Source organism: Anolis carolinensis, chromosome 2, assembly GCF_035594765.1.
Source record: "Anolis carolinensis isolate JA03-04 chromosome 2, rAnoCar3.1.pri, whole genome shotgun sequence".
Taxonomy (NCBI): domain Eukaryota; kingdom Metazoa; phylum Chordata; class Lepidosauria; order Squamata; family Dactyloidae; genus Anolis; species Anolis carolinensis.
The window spans coordinates 98967267-98986240 of record NC_085842.1 but is presented as its reverse complement, the minus strand read 5'-3'; the positions used below and the strand labels follow the sequence as shown (position 1 = coordinate 98986240).

General features: G+C 39.0%; 1 protein-coding gene across 3 annotated transcripts in view; it reads right to left on the bottom strand.

The window, feature by feature from the left end:
- Nucleotides 1-18974, bottom strand: part of pdgfrb (platelet derived growth factor receptor beta) — a 97230-nt gene that overhangs the window by 52885 nt on the left and 25371 nt on the right. The gene's annotated exons all lie outside the window — the stretch shown is intronic.

The window sequence follows — 18974 nt, the reverse complement described above, 5'->3', positions numbered from 1 at the left end:
TGTCAAATGATGAGGCAGCTATCATAGTTTCCTGGTGAGTTACAACTGACTCCCTTTTTTGTTTCTAGTGAATCTCCCATGTTTAATTTTGTTCTGAAACCTGACACCTTGGATGAAATTTTAAAAAGAACTGTATCAAAATTTGAGGTATCTATCATAATATTTTGATGAGTTATGGCTCTGAGACAAATATTGGAGCTGTGAAGAGAAATGATTTCAAAACAAACTGTGTACTACTTTTAACAATAGGTGAGTCCTGCTTGTTTTAAAGCTCTAAATAGGTATCAGGAGGAAGAATGAGATTCAAGACCTCTTGGGAAGGAGGACTTAGTCCTCTCCTGCCCTACTTGCCACTATTCTAGTACATTGTCCCCTGTTGGAGATGTTAGTTGACACAGGAGAAAACTTAGCATTCATGTCTAATATTAAACCTGTCCTATAAATGCTATGTAGCATTATTTCATCCAAAAATAAAGTTAACTTTCCTTGTTTCAGCTCTAATTTGGACAGAATTGTTTGAAGAATACAAACAAGGCCATTTCTGTAATGGTAAGAGAAACAAGAACTAAACCAGAAACCCCACAGCCATGCCAAAGTCTTGCGCTGCCTCAGCAGACACGGTGCCTGAAAGTTGTGCCAGGCAGGCCTCACTGCAGGAACGGCCTGTTTTTGAACCAGTGAGTTGTGTCTTGGCCTCATGGATGCCTGGTCAGCACAAAGGGGGAAATGAATTTCTAAGTGACATGTGGTCATCAGATATTTTTCTTATTCTCTCACTTCAGCTTGAATGAATTGATTTACCAGCAAACCCCAATGTGTTTCTGATTTATTCAGCAACTTTCCCCAAAGCCATGGGATTCTTTCTTTTCTGCTTTCCCAGGTTTTGTTCACATGAAGAATTTACTTCCTGTTTATTTAGCTTCTGGAGCTTTCATATGCCATAAGTACCATAGATGAATCTACATTTATCTTCAAGAGAAAATAACACTTAGTCTGTAGCAGCTGGAACTAATATGCCAAAAAGACTGACATTATTTTTGATTACCTAAAAATACAAGTCAAATATTATTGTTAAAGTTTCCTTACTTGTATAAAGAGTCTTAATAGAATAAAGAGACACGGGATTCAGCAGTGTCAGTCTCAACAAACAAGACTTGTTTATTTAGATAGTTCTTCTTTCCTATTTACTTAGGTATTTCATAGGTCAGCTTTCAGTATAAAACTCAAATACTTGATAATAAAACTAAAGTGGAGAAAAAGCACAGAAATAGCAATCATAAAACTAAGAAAAGTTAGGAAAAGTGCCTGCTAGGCACTTTTCTAGGTAAGTAAATATATGTACTCTTTTCACTGGCACTAAAATGATGGCCAGTTTATTACAGGTGAGCTTAACTGAGGACAATTCACATGTGATTGAGGAGACCCTCTTTCTGGTCACAACCAGATGGAGAAGGTTTTCCTAAGATGAAAAGAGGGTTGTGTCAGACTGATAAGGAAGAGAACAGCTCTTCGTTCAAGTAACCAGCTTCCGGTCATCCAGGGGTTTCTGGAACTTTGAATGACGCCTTGCCTAGCATGGAACTGGCAATCAGTGAAGCTTGTGAAATGTTGTTTCCCACAGTTGGTTCTAGCTAGCAGACTATTAGCTGTCTTTTGAACTATTAAATTTCCTGCCAAGTCTTCAATGTACAACACTGATAGATTATCAGTGTATGTGTAACTGTAACCCAGCTACCTCTACACAGGAGAGGTTGCTATTCGGTGTAGCTTAGGAAACTGCATTTGTTTAGACTGGAGAAGAGAAGGTTAGTGTGTGATATGACAGACTGGGGGGGGGGCATCTTCATTGACCCATTATCCCAAAGGGGGATGCAATCTGCTATTTGAACCATATTTTTTAAAAAGTTGTGGGTTGCTCGGAATTCTTCCTGAGAATCTGGAGCAAACTGCAATTTTGGGCCTCTATAAGCAGTTGGGCCAATTCCAGGAATGAACTGGCTGCATCTGTTTACATGATCACCTTGTATCCCTCAGGTTCAGGAGGCCTGGGGACATGGGATAGCAATCACTGTCAACCCTCCAGTTCTTGTTGTACCAGCAGCCATCGGGGATGACATGGCTAGTCCATTGTTTGTCTCCTGGAGTGACATTGCTGCCAGGACAATCAGAGAAGAAAGGGGGGAAAGGAGGGGGTTATTTCTTCTTTTCTCCCTCCCCTCTTCAGCGTTGCTGAGGTGCCCTGGCTGAAGTCACTCCCGGCAATGAGAGACAGACAGTAGCCATATTGCACCCAGTGGCCATGGTTATGATGAGAATGGGCTAGTCAGGACTGCTTTTGAATGGGAGCAAATTCAAAAATCAGCACCCCAGATCAGCCCCAGGATAAAGTGCCCATGTAGAACCGCACCACATTTAAATATTTGAAAGGATGTCATATTGAGAAGAGAGCAAGATTGTTTCTGCTGCTCTAGAGATTACAACATTAAGCCAATGATGCAAACTACAGGAAAGGATATTCCACTTAAACATTAGGAAGGACTTCCTGATCATAAGAGCTGTTTGATAGTTGGATGCACTGATGTCTTACAGCAAATGGAAACATACTGGTAGGGAAACAATCACTTTTATACCCAATAAGGCAATGGTGCCACTTTGGTAATGCATGTTCCTGCAATCAGTCTTCTGCACTGCTTCACCTAACCCTCCCTTCCTACCCATGTCCACCCTATGTAGCATATGTGTATGTTTGTTTTATTTTCCTCCTTTTTATGATGAGATTACAACAATTACACCAATCCAGTGCTTCTTGGAAATGGAGGGTACTGCAAAATTGCATAATTTCAGCATCCTGGTAGTCCCCCATTGCAGTGCGATTGTGGAACTGCAACTAAACAAAAAAAAAACAAAAAAAAAACAAAAAAACAAAAACAAAGAGCAGAGTAAAGCAACGTGATTTCACCCAGCTTGGGAATAGGAGGGGGAGAAGATGAGAAGTAGCTCCTCATATACTACATGGCTTTTGAAATATCAGAACTATAGCAGAATAAAACAATCGCACCAGAAACAATATTATTATTACTATTGGGTTAGTAGATTGCATCTATTCATACTTTGTAAGGGAACATTATTTCATGTGATTTCTTCCCAGAACAGCTCATTACATCATATCATTCAGACACAGCAAATAGTTCTGTCATTCATTAAACCTTGGAAAAAGTATTCCATTCACAAACCATGAGGATTCTATCATATGTCACTTGCCCGCCTTTCCCAGATTAAATACAAATAATTAACATTTTGTATTTGCATTTGCAGACATGAAAATATATCAAGAAATGGGGGGTGAGAGAAGGTCACTGTGGATGAGTAAGAAATGATAAAAATTGGTTCAAGTGAGAAACTGTGATTGACTCAGGCTGAACAATGGAAGTGGGAGGAAGATATAGAAAGGAGCTACCATGAAAATGACAGAGGTTTAGGCCAAAAAAGAGAGCCCAAATACTATGAAAACTATCCAGCAGGGCAAAATACATTAAATTTATAGGTGTTCAAGGACAAAACAGCAATATGCACTTATATTGCCATTTGCTGAAAAAGAACTAGAACTGTGTATATCCTTTGATTTCTTAAGGCATTCCCCCGTGAAACTTTACAGTACTCTTATCAAGAGTCAAGAGATAAGCAGTTTGAAAGGGAAAAAACTGTGCCTATCTTTCTTTTAATGGTCTAAAGGGCAATTCTGGAAAAAAAATACATGAATTTCTGGATTTCAAAAATCTGATCTTGCAAGACAAAATCCATTTTGATATTTTAAGCTGGATTGTTCCTCTGTTGCTTCTGTTCACTCTCATCATGCAGACTGCTCTTCTAAAGCCCCTTTTTAGCAGTTCTGCTAGTGTGGACTAGAGCCTGAATAACCTCTATTGTGGCTTATTACCAGAATTTAGATTTTTAGTTTTTCAGTACTCTCCAGTCTACATTACCACTAGCAAGGAAATCTGGAAAATGGTTGTACAAGTTCTGCTCCATCAGCCAATCACATATGTAGCTATCACTAAAAACGGCTCTGCATTGGCAGAATAACATGGACTGGGTATGCCTCACCTTTCTTATTTATTGTCTGAGTAAAATTACATGGAGGTTCAAAGCCCTTTCCACTCACATCTCAAAAACAACACCCCATTCACAAATGGTCAGGCAGTTTGTTACAACTGCATTCAAATCAAACACGAAGTAGGGATGTGAAAACCTGACAGTTTCATTTTTATTGCATTTCCCCAAATCCCACAACATACTGGATGCATGCAAGTTTCACATTGGATTGCGGGGCTACTGGAGTTTTTTTCCAGTCTCCACAAAGAAATTTTGGACACAATCTATCTAATCTAAACTCTGTGTATAGCTGTGAAAGCTGGACAGTGAAAAAAAAAACTGACAGGAAGATGAATTCATTTAAAGCATGTTCAATGAGAATTTTGTGGATACCATGGACTATTAAAAAGTGGTTCCAAGTCCAAATCAGGCCTAAACTCTCACCAGAAGCTATTGTGCTTTGGACACTTCAACCTAAATCATAGTGTTAGTCCTTACTAGAATTAAGGTGTTGACTCACCACTGAATGGGAGTATTCTGGTTGAGAATAATGAATGCACTGAACATCATGAGGCAATGTGACAATGCTCAATAAAATTGAGGATAACGGTAGAAAGAAGAAGACCACATTTTAAATGGAACGACTCTTTCAAGAAATCTAGGACCTGAGCAGCATGGTTGCAGCTACAGGTGGTCTTTCATACATAGTAACATCAAAGTCATAAGCCACCCCAAGGCCCTTGGGGAGAGGGGGTGGGATGTAAATAAAGTTTATTTACTTATTTTATTTATGATCTGAAGACGAATAATAGCAAGAACAAATGTATTTTTCAAAGATATTAACTTTTACTTTTGTGAATGTATTTGTTTGAGGTAGGGAGAGAATTTGACAATCATTTTTTCCACTCAGTGATGGAAAACCAAAAGGTATGCATGTACTTCCATTAAAAGACATGTCAACCACGAATTGGATAAACATGTTTCTAAAAAACTGAGTTCAACAGAATGTTCAGTTTTATCCCTTCCAAAAGAATTAAAAGCAGAAAAATACAGATCTGGAGAGGAAAAACAGAGGCTTAAGTAAACATTTTAAAGCTTTCAACAGTCTGTGTGCCTGTGTGCCTTACTTCCTAATTACATTACTTCCTAACAAGCATAAGAATCATAGAATCATAGAATCATAGAGGTGGAAGAGACCTCACGGGCCATCCAGTCCAACCCCCTACAAGAAGCAGGAAAATCTCATTCAAAGCACCCCCAACAGATGGCCATCCAGCCTCTGCCTAAAAGCCTCCAAAGAAGGAGCCTCCACCACAGTCTGGGAGAGAGAGTTCCACTGCCGAACAGCTCTCACAGTGAGGAAGTTCTTCCTGATGTTCAGGTGGAATCTCCTTTCCTGTAGTTTGAAGCCATTGTTCCGCATCCTAATCTGCAGGGCAGCAGAAAACAAGCTTGCTCCCTCCTTCCTATGACTTCCCCTCACATATTTGTACATGGCTATCATGTCTCCTCTCACCCTTCTCTTCTGCAGGCTAAACATGCCCAGTTCTTTAAGCCTCTCCTCATAGGGCTTGTTCTCCAGACCTTTGATCATTTTAATTGCCCTCCTCTGGATGCTTTCCAGCTTGTCAACATCTCCCTTCAATTGCAGTGCCCAGAATTGGACACAGTATTCCAGGTGTGATCTGACCAAGGCAGAATAGAGGGGGAGCAGGACTTCCCTGGATCTAGATGCTATACCCCTATTTATGCAGGCCAGAATCCCATTGGCTTTTTTCGCAGCCACATCACATTGTAGGCTCATGCTTAACTTGTTGTCCACAAGGACTCCAAGATCTTTTTCACACGTACTGCTGTCGAGCCAGGCATCGTCCCCCATTCTGTATCTTTGATTTCCATTTTTTCTGCCAAAGTGAAGTATCTTGCATTTGTCCCTGTTGAACTTCATTTTGTTAGTTTCGGCCCATCTCTCTAATCTTTCAAGATCGTTTTGAATTCTGCTCCTGTCTTCTGGAGTGTTAGCTATCCCTCCCAGTTTGGTGTCGTCTGCAAACTTGATGATTGTGCCTTCTAACCCTTCGTCTAACTCATTAATAAAGATATTGAACAGAACCGGGGAAGCGTATAGAACAGTGATATCTAGAGACCCCTGTTTACATCATCTTTTCTGATTCTTCCTTTGTAGATAGGAATTTATTGTCTTTTCTTCACCACACATCTCAGTAACCACTATGATGACATTCACATTTAAAATGAAGTTTCCAAGTCTTGGCATCACCCCAACTGTAATCCAGTGACAGCTAAAAGCTTTCGCTCTCACACTACATCACAACTATTCCTGCAGGATTTATAACACTGCCACAGAGACATTTCTGATAAAGACACGCTGTCTCCTTTTTGGCTCCTGCCATAAGACTGCCCAATGAGAAATAGTTAGCAGATTATCATGGGAAAGGCTTTTAAAAACAGATCTGTTTTGTTTAAAGAGATGTGGCTAGAAGAGGAGAGGTCAGACTGATCTGAAAGGGAAACAGCACTTTTGTCCCTGAAAACCACACTGGTTGTAAAAAAATGTAAAATAATAAAAACAATATTTTTAAAAAAAAGTAAATCACACTGGTAGATGTAACACTCCCCCCCCCCCCCCCAGGAATCATACTAAAGCTTGGAAGAAGTTATTATTGTACTACAACTCACAGAATCCCCAGTCAACATATTCATTGCATGTCACAGGGCTGTTTTACACACTGGTTATAAACATTGTGCCTGGTTGACTCTGTAATTTGAGTTTATGTAGAAATATATCAGGTATATATGTCATGGATGATGCTATAGTATAACATAAATAAAAGTTCACCTCCACCCCAAAATCATGCCTTGCAGACTGGATGTCAATAAACAACCTAGCCACAGGGGGAAACACTCTTAGGAAAAAAGGGGAGAAAAAATAAATTAGTCACACCTTTCCCCCCCTAGGATCCCTTTGATTTGGGAGTTTATCCAGCTCTTGTAGTAATACTTAGAATATGTCATATGTAAATGGCATCACCACTCCTCAGTTATATATTTAAACTATTGAAACTAATTCTGGCTTGATTTACTCTAGGACCCATTTTCCTAAGCTATCCATGGCATCCATAGAACCTTCCCCCAGCACCACACTTCAAATGAGTAAATTCTCTTACTCTCATTCACAGTCGTACATAAAAATTGGAAGTATGCTAGCAGGGATAATCCTGACCTTAAGATACACAGGATATAAATGAAACAAATAAAATTAATACATTTTAAAATCATTGTTATTTTTCCTTACTTCTTTCAAGTTTTCTTTATTCTCAAACTTAATCAAGTTTTCACATATATCCATGGAACGATGAGGAACATATGCTTAACAATTTGCTTTGGTCATAGTGGATTCTTTAAAAGCATTTAAAAGATTACATATTCACTGGGAGATTTGAGGAGTGATGTCACGTGACCTTTTATTGTGTGCTTTCAAGTAATTTCCAGTTTAGGGTAACCTATTGCAGGGTCTTCTTGGCAAGACATGTTCAGGGGTTTTTCTTTATAATAATAATAATAATAATAATAATAATAATAATAATAACAACTTTATTCTTATACCCCGCCCCATCTCCCCGAAGGGACTCGGGGCGGCTTACATGGGGCTATGCCCGGACACAACAGCACAAAATCAAAACAAAAAACAATAAACAAATCAGCCAACAATAAAACATCAACATAGATAAAAACAGTCATAAAAGGTCAATATACAAAATAATGTTTAAATCATGAGTTGGATCAAAAGATCTGGGCCAAGGTGCAGAAAAAATATCTTTGCCTTTCCCGAAGGCTAAGGGCCCTTCCACACAGCCATATATAATGTCAAGGCAGATAATCCACAATATTTGCACTGAACTGGGTTATCTGAGTCCACACTGCCATATTAGCTAGTTCAATGTGGATTTTATACAGCTGTGTTGAAGGGGTCTAAGAGAGTGTAACTTGCCCAGCAACACCCAGAGCATGTCCATGATCAGTTGAGGATTTGAAAATAGCACTCAGACGTCTGCATCATGCTGGCTCTCAAACACATAATCGACATGAAGACAGAAATATGGATATTAATTACATTTCTCCACATCTTTTTGCAACAAGCAGGCTGATTTATCCTCTAAATTCATAGTTGTCATATATATATTACAATTGTGTGTATCACATAACCTAACGATACATTTGCAAGCAGTATCTCAATAGCAAGAAGTAGAGTATGTGAGAGATGGGCTATGAGACTTTTGCTTGAAAAGAGACTCCCCCCCCCCCCCGCCGCCAACAATAATGTAAACAAAGGACAGATTATTCTAGTTCAAAGTAGGCGAAGGGTGGGTAGATGCTGAGTATATGCAGCTCATTTTTTTGCATTTTATTATGTGTTTGTGTGGCACTCTACTCACATCACAGTCATGTTATAACAGTGCTGCAATAATTTCTAGGGTGTATCTATTCAGGGGATCAAAGTCTTGAACTCAAATTTCAGGACGTCTCTCAAAGTCATACACTTAACACTACACAAGCCAGAGATTTTTCTGATCCCACTCCTGGAGCATAAAAATGATAGCTATTATCAGGAGACTGCCTACTACTACATTATTCTGATTCATATTATTTACAAACAAATGGCATTGTCATTCAATATCATTATAATATCTAGTGTTCATTCTCTAAAGGGATTTCAAGATAAAAGGGAGTTGTTGGGAGTTCAATCCACCCTGTGAGGTAGGCAAAGTTGAGAGGCAGTAACTACCTAGTAGGTTTTCTATTATTGTTGTTTTTGTTGTCATTATTATTATCTCAAAGGCTGGATGGGCATCTGTTTGGGGGTGGTTTGACTGTGCTTTTCCTACCTGGCAGAAGGGGGTTAGACTCCCCCCCTCTTCTGCTATTACTTAATGAAAAGTAACGAAGAATTTGTTATATCATTATAGTTATGATACAGACCCCTAATGATATTTTAAAAACACTTTAGAAACTATTTTCTGTGCCCCCCCCCTAATTTAATAATGAGTATTGAAACTTTTTTCATTGATTGCACAAGCCTAGTATCTACACTAACATTCAAATAGGTTCTGTCATTTGGTTATAAAAGGCAATTTATATGGTATGTTAAGACAGTGGAAATGATATTGGCTTTGCTGCACCTCTGGTAGTTATTTTCTATTTTAACATTTATCTGTTATCCAGTACTAATTCAGAACTGCATTTTGTAGCAGTATGCTTCAATTTGTGATAACCACAAGATGCAAAGTTTGCTCTGATCTTGTACATTGTACATTATATGGTATTGTACACATAATCACTTATCCACATAGATGACATTTTAACAGTGCACAATAGTCCACTATACTTTTTTATTTTATACCAGATAGCACAAATATTGTTTCAGTTTGTGATCTTCATGACAAAGGCCAATTCAATGTCTAAGGCTGATTTTAGCACACGCCAGAGGTCAGAATGACTCTGCAGGTGCAAATCCAAATCTGACTTCATGAGACCATACTATGTTTACACAAATGGGAAAGTGTGGGCCTTGAATTAGATTAATCTGCTTACCAAGGCCATTTATTATGACTATCTTCTGTTTGGTATTTAGGAGCATTCCTGGATTTTTAAACAATCTGCTGTGGATTATTCTTGTGAGCAATTGTTTCCAAGAACAAGACCATGAAAAGTTTACACATATGGAGTCATCTTGACTAGTTGCAAGTCTGATACACATATGCAAGTTTGCAGTGGAGTAGCTGAAAAACCTGCAGTCGGGAGGAGATCCACTTGAAAGGCACTTCCAGGCAGAAGTACTTCCATACACCAGGCATGCTGACTCAGCTTGCCTAGCTGACACCTCAAAGCCAAGTGGAAACATTGCCAGCCCTTGTGTTTATCCCTTAGTGGCCAAACCCTGTGCTTATCCTTGCTAGCCAAATGGCAGACTGAGGATTAGTTGGATCAACATGAGTGAGTGACACAACTTCCAGCCCAAATGAAAGTGCTTCGGGCATAAAAAATAAATATATACAAACCATCCTAGCCTTTTAGCCTTTTAACTCTTTCCACAGTACATAACTTCCACTTCTGATATGGAATGTAAATATAAATAGAACAGTGGAGAAAGCCACTATTTGAGCATACCCGAGATGACATCCCATGGCACTTTAAATGTACTTTGTGTGCTATGAATTTCTACACTCCCTGGCCTCCCTCATCTGGCATGTGTAGCAATTTATAGCCTTCTCTGCAATATGATCTGGAATCATCTGTCTGGCACTTGGAAACCACTACACAATGGTATACAATCCTTACTGCATTCCTTTTCATGACTGTGAACAAAGTTACCACTTTGTCTCTTTTGATAGGGGAATTTCACACTTAAGTCTGAAGACTCAAATGAATACTCAGTAGAGTCTCACTTATCCAACATTGGATTCGTCAAGCCTCGCATGTCGCATGATGTGTTCTGTGTACAAGTTGAATAAGTAGGGTGAAAGTATGCAGCCCTGCCGCACTCCTTTCCCAATCTTGAACCAATTTGTTGTTCCGTGGTCTGTTCTTACTGTGGCTACTTGGTCTTTATACAGATTTCTCAGGAGACAGACAAGCCATATGTATCTTATGTAAATAAGCCTTGGTCCTCATGCAAGCAATTGCAGATACAAATTTCTCTTCAAAATGGCAACAAAGAGTATTTTATTCACAGTCAATTTTGTTCTTATCTGTATTTTAAAAACAATTATGTAAGTGGCAATTAGAATAAAAACACAGAAATTGGACAGTCGCTTTTTAGACATAATTAGATATAATTATAAAGCTAAAACAAAGACAATAGTTGCCTTGTATAGTGGCATTTTAAAAGCATAACTTGTTTCTTTCTCATTTAAAAAAATAAGTGAATGAGGTAATATACTGTGCATTTTTGATTCAAAGTTCTTTATTTTGAAATAAAAATGGCTACACGCCATTGGCTGTGGTACAAAATATACCAAAGACCTTCCACTGTACCTGCAATTACTGTAATTACTGCAGTACAAAAGGAGTGAGGTTATGCCTCTTTAAAATTACAATTTTATTAAACTATGCTTTTGTTACTAGGAAAAGGAACTTATTATAACATGTAACTTGTCATTTATAACTAGTTAATTTGAAGCTCTGTAAAAACATAACCAATAATGAATGAGTGTCAAGCCTGTAATACCTGGGAATCATATTTCAAATTCAGTATAATCTTGCAAATAGGAGCACTCTTTCCATAAAAATGCCAGATCTGGAAAATGCACCCTTAAGGATACCAGCCTGAAAGTTATATAAGTTTGTTAACTACTGAGTTGTGAAATTTCTTGGTAATTAAAAAGGAGCAAACTGTCAATATACAACATACAGCAGGATTTATCAGACCAATTACGTATTACATTTTCTTTTCTGGCCATTCTCATTACAAACAAATTAAAATTAGTTCCCAGTCTATTTCTCCTACAATTTCACACTCAATGGACAAGATGGCCAGCTGGCATAATCATCATTGCTGCACTGTAGAATACAGGAGAGTCTCACTTATCCAACACTCACTTATCCAATGTTCTGGATTATCCAACGCATTTTTGTAGTCAATGTTTTCAATGCATTGTGATATTTTGGTGCTAAATTCGTAAATACAGTAATTACTACATAGCATTAATGTGTAATGAACTACTTTTTCTGTCAAATTTCTTGTATAACATGATGTTTTGGAGCTTAATTTGTAAAATCATAACCTATTTTGATGTTTAATAGGCTTTTTCTTGATTTCTCCTTATTATCCAACATATTCGCTAATCCAACGTTCTGCCGGCCTGTTTATGTTGGATAAGTGAGACTGTACTGTACATGCCATTTTTGCTAGATTGTTGCAACTACCTCCAGCTTTTGCTTCAGTTGCTGTTATGGAGAGGGATCTATAGTGCACACCATTTGCTGAATTAGTTGCATTTGCTTATTGTAAAGCTCATAAATAATTCAATTAGAGTACATGCTTTTCCTGAGAAATAGGCTTTGTGTGTTTTCCCAGTGTAACATTTCAAAGGAAAATTCTCAGAACAATCTGTGGAATAATTAAGTAGATATTCTGAAGTTTTGTAGAATGTAAAATATATGACAGGTGTTACTACTGTCTTATGGTACTTTGCCCTTTCCACCAGATGCCCTCTTCTTTGTTTATGCACAAGACTTATCATTGTTGATACAACAGACATTGATTAGCATCCTGTCAGTGACATGTGCACATGTAAGGGACATTGTGAAATTTAAAATGGCCTTCCTGCCTTCACATGGCAAAAGCCTTCCCCTCAACTTTCTATGCAGTTTTTTTAAGCCATCTGAGCCCCCACATAGGCATTCTGTGCTGATGGGAGATCAAAACAGTATCTGGCTATGGCACCGGGCAAATTCAGCACTGATATAATAATTCTGCATCTGGTTACAGGGACACAGCCAGATGCTCCTCTGATCCTGCCTACTCTCCATAAGGCACAAAACGGCCATGTGAGAAGGCAGTGGTATACTTTGTCTCTGTTTGTGTAGGTCCATGTGTATGAGCCATGTTGGATTGCAGCCCAAATCAAATCAGTGAAAACAAATCTCTATTTCTTACAGTATCACAGAGTCATCGTTTAGTTATGCAAGAACACGACAGAAGGGCTTCAACCTGATGCTTGGCCAGGAGGCCAGTGATTCAGAATCTTCCTTGAGATTACTCTGACGTTATTCCTGATTCATTCCAGCAAACCTCACAAGATTTTGATAACAGATACAGGCATACAAGGAAAAGGTTTCTGTAAATATCTGCATGCTTGGTCTAGTTTATCTTCATCCTCTCTCCCTGCTCCTTAGTAATGGGAATTGCAGCCACTTCTAGGATAGTAGGTAGGTGCCTCTGTAGCACCATAAAGTGATTCCTAGACTCCCTCTCAGTAAAGGTTACTCCTTTAGTAACCTTACTCATCTCATATAACTGTAGAAACTGTAGAAACAAAGAACAAATACAACCAGCTAGCCAAAAGCTGAACTTTGATCCACCCATTTTCTCAAGTGTACAATCTTTGGTAACTCTAGTCTCTAGATAACAAATTTGTCTGTTTGCTATTGTTATTATTCAGAAAGTACAACTGTCCATTACGTTTCCTGAGATAAGTAAATGCAGGGATCTTGTGGGTCTACAGAATGTTATACTTACCTCTAGGTAAATGACATTTCTGGACTGACCTAAACTTTCATGCATGAATTTAGGTCTGCGTCTTGCCTCATTTCAGTCCATCTGCCTTTGTTTCTGTTTACACGATAGTGATATAGCATTGATTCACATTTAGTTGACTTTATGAATGAGAAAATACAAAATAATTTTTTTAAAAAAACACTAATGCAATGTTGCTAGGCAGCTAATATTTAGCCATACCTTATATCCTATATTAACTATTCTATAGCTGTATTTTATAATACTGAAATTATACTACATGCTTGCACTGATGACTTTGTACTAATACCCCATCTTGGGTGGATAGCTGTTTTGCATAAGATAACATCCAGACAGAAGAAGAATCCTATAAAGTTTGCTGGCATTTTTAAATGTTTTGGTTGGTTAAAAGGTTCATGGTTTTACCATAAATTAACAAGTGGCTTGACTCATATAATTCTCAAGATATCAACTTGCTGATGTTTTATCCTAGGATCTCATCACATGGAGGTTCAGCAGCTGGGGGACAGTGAGGGAAACCATGGGTCAGCGTACCACTTTTTCCCCTTAGTATTCTGGGTTGTGGGCTACCACCCCACAATATTTCCCCGCTGTCCCCAATTTCCTTTCGTGTAGTCTCCGTCTTCTTCTATGAGGAGTCTGGTAGACACCTGACTCATCAGGGCTCTATCTCTGATTGTTGCCAGCATGCTGTCAGCATGGAGGCCAACGGAGACCTGCCAGAAGTAGTCCTGCCTCATTTGATGGGCTCCAGGGGACTCCATCCTGGCAGTGTGTCAGCAGCATGCAGGGATGGGGAAAACCACCATTTGATGAGGCACCTAGTGACCCAATTCACTTTGGGGGCTAATTCACTCTGGGGAAAATATGTTAATGACATAATAATGAATTATGAGTTTTAACAATCTAATGCAGAACATAAAGATTTTGATGAGTGTTACACTGTGGAGCATTGGTCAATTTTTGCTAACATTCTTAACAATAAATTAAAAAGGGTCATGGACACTCAAATCACCAAAAATTGTGGAAACCAACCAGGCCAAGAATTAATGACATCTCTCCCCCAAAAAACGGGAGCTATTTCTAAAAAAAGAAAAAAAAGTATAAATTATGTACTCCTATTTCTGTAGCTGTTTTATTTTTAAAAGGATTCAGTGTCCCTTCCTCCTGAAAACTCAAATAATATCCCCCTCTAATTCTCAATCTCATCTTAAATTTCACTACAGATATTCAAGGTAGCCCTTTTCAAACATTTTATTTTACTCAGAATTCTTATAAAAGAAGGCAGCATTGCCTTTGCTTTCTCACATTCATTTGAAATGAAAGACCACAGGAATGAAATGAAAATCTTCAGCAAAAGCAAAGCAAGTTTAGAAGAGATTAGAAAAAAATATCCTGAAGGATTTTTAACAATTCAAATATTTCACACTTAAGTTTCTGTATGCATAGTTTGTTCTCTACTATGGCTTTTTCCTTATTTTATGAGAGTTCAGCCAGTCCGTGCTTTCAGAGAATCCCACAATGCTTTGCTAGACTGAAACTCTGCCAAGTAAGCAAAGCACAGCTGTTACAAATTAGGAGAAAATAAAAAATACATTTTATTTCTCCTTTCAAAAAATTGGATCCGAATCATTAAGTGAGATCATAGATGCCTACGTGTAATAAGGAAGCATTGCAGGAACCCTTGCATTATTTTGGCATCTGCCAAGAACTCTGGTTTGATTTCACACCTTTGGGAGATAAATTAGTGTTCCTAGAACAAGCCAATGTAAACTGTCAAAATCCCTCATCTAATGTAAGGACCTGCCTTTGCAACGAAGTACTAATCATCCCTCTTCCTCTCAACCTGGCCTCTGTGAGCCCATCTCTTTCTCATTCTATAATATAAATAAATCAAAGCATTCCTCTCTCTCTCTCAGGCTGGAAACATCCGTTATTGCAACATGCCTCCTCAAGGGTCTCCAGAGTCCCATGACACCATGTTTACTCATAACCCAGATTATCATGAGAAAGCCATTTTCCCATCCTCTAGCTGAAGTCAGGAAGAGTATGCACATATGGGCAACTTTGAAACTACATAAACAATTGATGATAAAACACAGGAGTCTGAAATCTAAAACCAAGCCTGGACTGGTGGTCTCTGCATATGCGTGTATCAAAGCACAAAGTTGTGTAATGTTTTTCCTGGTTAGCTTCAATTTAGAGTGATAGCCTTTTTTTACCTTACTTATCTTTTTCTCAAAAAGAGGAAAATGCTGCTATTTGGGTCCAATGGAGTTTCCACTCACTGTGTGTGCATGACACACTTGTGGGATTGCACTCCAAAGAAGGAAAACAGACCAAATTATTACATGTAATGCCCACATTAAGTCTTCATTTTTGGAATCAAAATCAAGAACTTTACTTCCTCAGCTAGTAGGGAGTGCTGTTCTAATTCAAGCATGTGTCTATTGTAGAGGGACTAGACACCAAAATCCCCTTCCATCAATAGACATCCTCTGCTACTGTCTCAGAGATCTGCTGGCAGGCAGAGAAGCAATGGAACAAAGAAAGAAGAGGATAGTTTGTCCTGAGGTGTAGCAACACAAAATTAGATTAGTGTTGTCTGCATGTGCTTTCAAGTTGCCAATACTGACCCCATGAATTTCAAGAGGATTTTGTAGGTAAGAAATACTCCGAGGGGGTGTTGCCAGCTCCTTCCTCTGAAATGTAGCCCATAGCACATCGTATTCATTGGTGGTTTCTTATCCAAGTACTAAGACTGACCCTGCTAAACCTTCAAGATCAGATAGGATATGGTGCCTTTAGGGTACTTAGGAAGAAGTTAGTCTTAATAATTTTCAGCTCCCCATAGTTATTGGACTGCTTGGTTCATTTGGGTCTTGACTTTCATGGCTTTGCTAACCTACAGCAACATCTGCCTCAATGCAAAGCTGAAGATGCACATGGTTTACATAAGGATCTATATTTTCTTAGTGATGTCTAAGAACATAATTACTTGCAAACAAGTTAGCCAGGGAACAAACAGCGATGAATATGGCACTAAAAGCAGGAATAGATCTGGTGAAGAGTCAGGGGCAGTGAAGAGCCAGGGACAGTGAAGACCCCCCCTCCCCCTCCCCCTCCCCCACACCTTTAACTGCACTTTCAGGAAAACAGTACAGTATACAAATGGTTGGATGCCACCTCAGCATTATGAATTTGTTAAAGGGACCCATTCTGTCAATTAAATCCTGGTTTAATTATAGCTATATTTGAATTGTTTTCTGAAACATCAGTTTCTCCAGAATGCAATGATGCAAGCATGCTATGTTAGGCAAGCCTTTGGCCGTGAAGCATGGAAAATTGCTCACTATGAAATGGAGAGGTGATGTCTCTCCTCTCCTGGATCATGAGCCACTGGAGTGGCATTAAACAGTAACTAGTTTTCAGACAGAAAGTTTTGGTGATCATGTGTAAAATTCTAAAATAGCATAGGACAGCACATTACAGGAGCTGTCTTCATATACCTGTCAGCAGCTTATGACATCGTAAATCATTGCTTTGTCCTGAGGAAAAAAATATAATATCACAAAGGACTACCACCTCACCCGCTTCATAGGAAATCTGCTACAAAACAGGAGCTTTTTTGTTGAATTCCAGGGCCAGAAAAGCAGATGGCAAAAACAGAAGAATGGCCTGCCTCAGTGGAGTGTGCTTGCTCCATCAATGTTTAACATCTACACAAATGACCAGCCACTGCCAGAAGGCATAGAGAGTTTCATCTATGCTGACGATCGTGCCATCACCGCCTAAGCAAGGAGCTCTGAAATGGTTGAACAGACGCTCTCTGAAGCTTTAGGTGCTTTTACTGCCTATTACAGGGAAAGCCAGCTGATCCTTAATCCATCTAAAACACAGACGTGTGCTTTCCACCTTAAGAACAGACAAGCATCTCGAGCTCTGAGACCTGGGAAGGAATCCCACTGGAGCATTGCAGCACACCAAAATACTTAGGAGTTACCCTGGACCATGCCCTGATTTACAAGAAGCACTGCTTGACAATTAAGCAAAAAGTGGGTGCTAGAAAGAACATTGTACAAAAGCTGACTGGCACAACCTGGGGATCAAACCAGACACAATGAAGACATCTGCCCTTGCGCTTTGCTACTTTGCTGCTGAATATGCATGCCCAGTGTGGAATACATTTCACCATGTTAAAACAGTGGATGTGGCCCTTAATGAGACATGCCGCATCATCACAGGATGTCTATGCCTCACACCACTGGAGAAATTATACTGCTTAGCCGGCATTGCACCACCTGACATCCACCGGGAAGTAGCAGCCAGCAATGAAAGGACCAAGGCATTGACATCTCCGGCCCATCCCCTGTTCAGGTTTCAGTAGCACGCCAACACCTTAAATCAAGAAATAGTTTTCTAAGATCTACAGAGATACTCACAGGAACACCTCAGCAAGCAAGAATCAAACAGTGGAAGGCTAAAACCCAGAACCTCAATCAGTGGCTGACGTCAGATGAGAGACTCCCTCCTGGGCACACAGAAGACTGGGCGATGTGGAGGTGTTGAACAGACTGCACTCTGGCACCATGAGATGCAGAGCCAAGCTTAAGAAATGGGGCTACAAAGTGGAGTCAATGACATGCGAGTGTGGAGAAGAGTAAACCACAGACCACTTACTACAATGCAGTCTGAGCCCTGCCACATGCACAATGGAGGACCTTCTAACAGCAACACCAGGGGCACTCCAAGTGGCCAGCTACTGGTCAAAAGACATTTAATATAATTCCAAGTTGTTGTTGTTGTTTTAATTTTTGTTTTCAAATACATTACAACTTGTACCCCCAGTTCGCTTTTGACATGATAAATAAATAAATAAATAAGGCCAGGAGAACTCAGAGACAGCACTTTTCAGATCATCTTGTTTAGTGTCTAAAATCTGGAGATACTCATTTTTATATCTCATCTCAGGTGGAAGCATGTATGAATGGGACAGGACAGGGGTTGTTCTCAGTGCCTATACCTATTTATGGAACAAATTCCGTATGGTTAGACTTGCTCTCGTCCCCATTTTTTTAGTAGTTAGACTGTTTTACTCTGGCAGTAGTTCAGTAAATGTGGCAGATTAAATGCCCAAATCTCATTGTTTTTCCTGACTAGACTAGACCCTCTGAATTAATTGGATTTACCTACATGTTGACTCATTATTCAACAATTGATTCAACAGCCCTACCCTAGCTGTTAGTAACTAACTAACAGAATTCCAGCCAATGTTTTGGCTTTATGTCTCATTTGTCAAATGTTTTAGACTATGATTTGTTTAAAATGAAATTGTAGTTTTTAATCAGTATTGCTTTTGCACCAGAATGGGAGGATATAAAAGTTGTGTGCATGTCTCCACCATAACTATGACAAAAAATTCAGTCTGAATACTCTGGGAATCCAGGGTGTACACCTCAATGCCATTTAAAAAAAAAACAGTTCAATGAAAATTTGTTCATTTTAGTTGTTTCAACCTCCTGGACAACTTCAGGTTCTATATTTTTCTGTAGGATCTAGATTTGTTCAAACACTTCAGAATGAGAGGACAATATTTCTGCTGCCT